A 6,000-nucleotide genomic window follows, 5' to 3' on the forward strand; every position below is an offset into this window, starting at 1 on the left:
CAGGCAAGAGCAAGACAGAGATAAAAATAAGACTGATCAAATAAATTGCATTTATTTCAATATAAGAAGACTGACAGGTAAAGCTGATGAACCGGAGGCATGGTTGGAAACATTGCACAGGGAATTCATAAGTATTACATAAACGTGTCTCAGGGAAGGACAGGACTGGCAGCTTAATGTTTCAGGGTACTGATGCGAGAGAAAGGAGAGAAAGGACGCAAGAGTGAAGGGGGTGTGGCATTTTTGTTCAGTTGTACTCAGGGAGAATATTCCTGGGATTACGTTCAATGAAGTTATTTGGATGGAAATGTAAAGAAAAAAAAGGATTATCACCACATTGGAACTAAATATCTGCCCCTCAATAGTCAGCAGGAAATGGAGAAGCAGCTCAGTGAATCAGTGGTTAGCACTGCTGCCTCACGGTATTAGGGACCCGAGCTCGATTCCAGCCCCGTGCAAATGTCTATGTGTGGTGTTTGCATATTCTCCCTGTATCTGCGTGAGTTTCCTCCAGTTGCTCTAGTGTCCACCCCTAATCTAAAGATGTCCAGGTTAGGTAAATTGGCCATGTTAAATTACCCATAGTGTTCAGGGATGCGTAGGTTAGGTGCATGAGGAAGGAGTAAATGTAGGAGAATGGGTCTGTGTGGGATACTGTGCGGAGGGTCGGTGTTGACTTGTTGGGCCGAAGGGCCTGTTTCCGCACAGTCGGGATTCGAATTGCTTATCAAGCAAATTTGTGAGGGGTTATCAGTTATCTCTCAGAATAAGAGGATTATAATGGTAGGGGATTTTAACTTTCCAAGCATAGACTGGGACTGATATAGTGTTAAGGGCTTAGATGGATTAGAACTTGTCAATTGTCTACAAGAAGATTTTCTGATTAAATATGTCGATGAACCTCTTAAAGAAGGAGCAAAACATGACCTTTTCTTCAGAAGTAAAGCAAGGCAGTTGACTGAGGTGTCAATGGGAGTGCAAGTTGGGGCCAGTGATTATAATTCTGTTAGTTTTAAAAGAATATACATAATCGAAAAGTTAAGATTCTAAATTGAAGTAACGCAAATTTTGATGGAATTAGGCAAGTCATTTCAAAAGTTGACAAGGAGAAGCTATTCATGCGTAAAGGGGCTGTTGGAAAGTGGGAGACCTTCAAAAATGAGATAACGAATTAAGGGCTAGGTAATCGAAAATGGAGGATGGGGGAGAAAAGTTGCAGCCATAAGAGCTGCGACTTTGTTGAGGTATTTTCAGTGTTGAAATGAATTTCCTCATAATTTAAGAGCAGTAATTACTGTTTTATATGCCGTTGTATTGTATTGGAAGTTTGGGGAAAAAACGATCAAAACAACAGCAGTTCAAAAAGGAAAAACACAGAAAAGGGCATTGAATCAAATGTTGAAAGAAACTGACACTGCTGTCTAACCCAGCAGTAACCTGCACAGCTGCTTCCTTTGCTGTCTGGTTTCAAGCATCTTCAAACATTGGATTGCTTCTTAGAAAAACAAACAGGCAGCAAAATACAAATATGACCTTTGAGAAAACCAGTGTGTGGGAGCTCACAGCAGGGGAGCAGCTAAGTGGCTATTTCTTTGGTAAATCCACAATCGCGAGAAGATGTTTACTTTTTGATTATTTCATTAAAACTTTAAGAATATAAAAACTTCGGTATTAATGTTGAAGTTGTGTTTTTTTTTAGAGCAGTAAGACAGTGCTAGTTTCTGGGGGTGTAGATTGTTAATATGTAAAGATAGTTTTTTTGCAGGATTGATGTGCTCTTCCAGTCGGATGTGAGAGATTAGGGAGAGTTATGTCTGCAGGAAGTGTATTTCGTTGTGATTCCTGTCATATTGCATGGATCGATTGGAGCAGGAGTTAGAGGCAATGAGAAATTTGCAGGAGCTCGGGGGTGTGATGGATGGCAATTGCAGGGAGGGAGATAAACCGATGATACATTCAGGACGATGGGTTACCTCGACGAAAGGTCAGACAGGGAGGCAGGTAGTGCAAGAGTCACCTATATCCATCCTCATCTCAAACGAGTATGCGGTTTTGGAAAATGTAGGGGCTGATTGACTCTCAGGCGAATGTAGTACTGACAGCCAGGTTTCTGGTACTGAGACTGGCTCTAATGAAATGAGGATTATCTCAGATTCCAAGTGACCGATTGTGATAGAGGATTCTTTCGTTCGAGGCACAGACAGACGATTCTGTCGCTGACAGCTAAATATCGGAGTGGTGTGTTGCCTCTCCATGGACAGGATCAAAGATATCTCAGAGAGTGTGTAGAATTTTCTCAAAGGTCAACAGGACCAGGAGAAGGTCTGGAACTAATGTCTTAAGAAGTGAAAAGAATGAGATTCTGAGGAGAGAGTTTAGGTTGAATAGTAAAAAGCAGGCTTTCGAGGATAGTCATATTTGGATTACTCCAAGTGCCATGAGCTAGTGATGGGAGGAATAGGAGTTTAGAGAGATGAATGCGTGGCTGAGGAACTGATACAGGGAGAAGGATTCACATTTTTTCTCATTTGAATGTCTTCTTTTGTAGAAATGGCCTGTGCAAGAAGTACGGAATGCATCTGCATTGGAAGAGGCCTAATATACTGGCGTGAAGATTTGCTAAATCTTTTTGCGTAGAAATAAACAGGTCTGTTGGGGGGGGGGTGGGGGGGGGGGGGGTAGGGGACTCATGGGGATCGTGAGGAAAGTGATCACCCTGAAACTAGTACAGTTGGGAAAAAGGGTAAATCAAACAGACAGGGCAATCAAGAACAAAAACGAAATGAGGTAGGACTGATAAATTAAACATCATTTATTTCATTGTAGGAGGTCTAACAAAGCAGAAGCACTGAGTACATGATTAGAAACATGGGATTTGGAATATCATAGCAGTTGCAGAGATGTGGCTCAGGGATGGACCAGACTGCAGTTTAATGTTCCAGAGTATAGATTTTATTGGAAGGATAGTAAGGGGGACAAGAAAGGAAGGGGGAGTGGTGCCGTTGATTAGGGGCAACATTATATCTGTACTTAGGGAAGATATTCCTGGGAATATGTCCAGGGAAGTTATTTAAGAAATGGGAAATAAGAAAGGGATGATCACCTTATTGTGATTGTACTATAGATCCCCCATAGTCAGTCAGAAATTCAGAAACAAAGCTGTAAGGAGATTTCAGTTGTTTGTACGAATCACAGGATTATGGGAGGGGATTTTGACTTTCCAAACAAGAAAATTTTCTGATTCAGTGTATGGATGTACCTACCACAGAAGGCACAAAACCCGACCTCTTCTTGGGAAATAAGGCAGGGCAGGCGAAGTGCACAGCACAGAATCAGATAACTTAACTGTTGTTTAAGTCTGTCCAAGAGAATTGCTGCAGTAGTGGATGCAGTGGATTCTTCCTTGATTATATGTTTTTGGATATAAGTCTCTTGATTAAACTTAAAATATAAGCCATAGCTATTAATTTAACCTTGGGCAGTATTTGTAGAGGAATAAGATGGCTTTATTTTCTGGGTCTGCAGTTTGTGAAGGAGCAAAAATGGCCTTTGCAGTGATATGTACTTCTTGTCAGATGTGGTCGTTTAAAGATAAGTTTAAGGGTTACTGCGGATTATATCTGCCATAAATGCTGTTGGATCCGAATCTTATCAGATCGAGTGGATCAGTTGGAGAGACAAATAGAAGCGACGAGGAATTTGCAACAGCAACAGGATGTGATGGATGGCAGTTATAGAAAGGGGTGGGGAATGTCTCAGTTCCAGTCACATAGATGGGTTAACTTCAGGAAGTGTAAGGGAGGTAGGCAGCTACAGCAGGAGTCTTTTGTGGGTATACACATTTCAAACACGTATGCTGTTTTGGAAAATGTAGGGAGTGATGGATTCTCAGGGGAACGGAGCACAAATAGCCAAGTTTCTGGTATTGAGACTGGCTCAAATGCAACTAGGGGTACGTCAGCTTCCAAGAGATCAATCATGTTTGAGGATTCTGTAGTCAGAGGAACAGACAGACATTTCTGTGGCCAGCAGAGAAAAAAAGCAGAATGGTGTGTTGGTCCCCTGGTGCCAGGATCAAAGATGTCTCAGAGAGGGTGCAGAATGTTCTCACGGGGGAGAAGGGCCAGCAGGAGGTCATTGTCCACATTGGAACCAACGACATTGGAAGGGAAAAGGTTGAGACTCTGAAGGGAGATTACACAAAGTTACGTTGAAATTTTAAAAGGAGTTCCTCAAGAGTAGTAATATCTGGATTACTCCCAGTGCTACGAGCTAGTGAGAGCAGGAATAGGAGGATAGAGTAGATGAATGCATGGCTCAGGAGCTGGTGTATGGGAGAAGGATTCACATTTTGCGATCATTGGAATCACTTTTTGGGTAGAATTGACCTGAACAAGAAGGATGGATTGCACCTAAATTGGAAGGGCACTAATATTCTTGCAGGGGAGTTTGCTACAACTGCTTGGGAGGATTTAAGCTAGTAAGGTGGGGTGGCACCCAGGGAGATAGTGAGGCAAGAGGTCAATCAGAGACGGGTACAGCTGAGAACAGAAGTGAGTCAAACGGTCAGGGCAGGGAGGGACAAGGTAGGACTAATGAATTAAACTGCATTTATTTCAATGCAAGGGGCCTAACAGGGAAGGCAGATGAACTCAAGACATGGTTAGAATCATGGGACTGGGATATCATAGCAATTACGGAAGCATGGCTCAGGGATGGGCAGGACTGGCAGCTGAATGTTCCAGGATACAAATGCTGCAGGAAGAATAGAAATGGAGGCAAAAGAGGAGGGGGAGTGGCATTTTTGATAAGGGATAGCATTACAGCTGTGCTCAGGGGGAATATTCCCGGAAATACATCCAGGGCCGTTATTTGGGTGGAACTAAGAAATAAGAAAGGGATGATCACCTTATTGGGGCTGTATTATAGACCCCCCCCCCCCCCCCCCCACAATAGTCAGAGGAAACTGAGAAACAAACTTGCAAGGAGATCTCAGCGATCTGTAAGAATAATAGGGTAGTTATGTAAGGGAATTTTAACTTTCCAAACATCGATTGGAACTGCCATAGTGTTAAAGGTTTAGAGGGAGAGGAATTTCTTCAGTGTGTATAAGTCAATTTTCTGATTCAGTATGTGGATGTACCTACGAGAGAAGGTGCAAAACTTGACCTACTCTTGGGAAATAAGGCAGGACAGGTGACTGAGGTGTCAGTGGGGGAGCACTTTGGGGCCAGCGACCATAATTTTATTCATTTTAAAATAGTGATGGAAAAGGAATGACCAGATCGAAAAGTTGAAGTTCTAAATTGGAGAAAGACGAATTTTGATGGTATTAGGCAAGAACTTTCGAAAGCTGACTGGAGGCAGATGTTCGCAGGTAAAGGGACAGCTTGAAAATGGGAAGCCTTCAGAAATGAGATAACAAGAATCCAGAGAAAGTATATTCCTGTCAGGGTGAAAGGGAAGGCTGGTAGGTACAGGGAATGCTGGATGATTAAAGAAATTGAGGGTTTGGTTAAGAAAAAGAAGGAAGCATATATCAGATACAGACAGGATAGTTCGAGTGAATCCTTAGAAGAGTATAAAGAAAATAGGAGTATACTTAAGAGGGAAATCAGGAGGGCAAAATGGGGACATGAGATAGCTTTGGCAAATAGAATTTAGAAGAACCCAAAGTGGTTTTACAAATATATTAAGGACAAAAGGGTAACTAAGGAGAGAATTGCGCTCCTCAAAGATCAGCAGGGCGGCCTTTGTGTGGAACCACAGAAAAATTTACTGATAAAGGTGGGTAAATCCCCAGGACCTGACAGGTGTACCCGAGAACTCTGTGGGAAGCTAGAGAAGTGATTGATGGTCTCTTCCTGAGATATTTGTATCATCGATAGTCACAGGAGAGGTGCCGGAGGACTGGAGAATGGCAAACATCGTGCCACTGTTTAAGAAGGGCGGTAAAGACAGACCTTGGTGGTGGGCAAATTGTTGGAGGGAATCCTGAGT

The sequence above is a fragment of the Chiloscyllium plagiosum genome, unplaced genomic scaffold (genome assembly GCF_037043375.1).
Source record: "Chiloscyllium plagiosum isolate Xiang-an unplaced genomic scaffold, Cpla_swu_hap1 HiC_scaffold_35, whole genome shotgun sequence".
Taxonomy (NCBI): Eukaryota; Metazoa; Chordata; class Chondrichthyes; order Orectolobiformes; family Hemiscylliidae; genus Chiloscyllium; species Chiloscyllium plagiosum.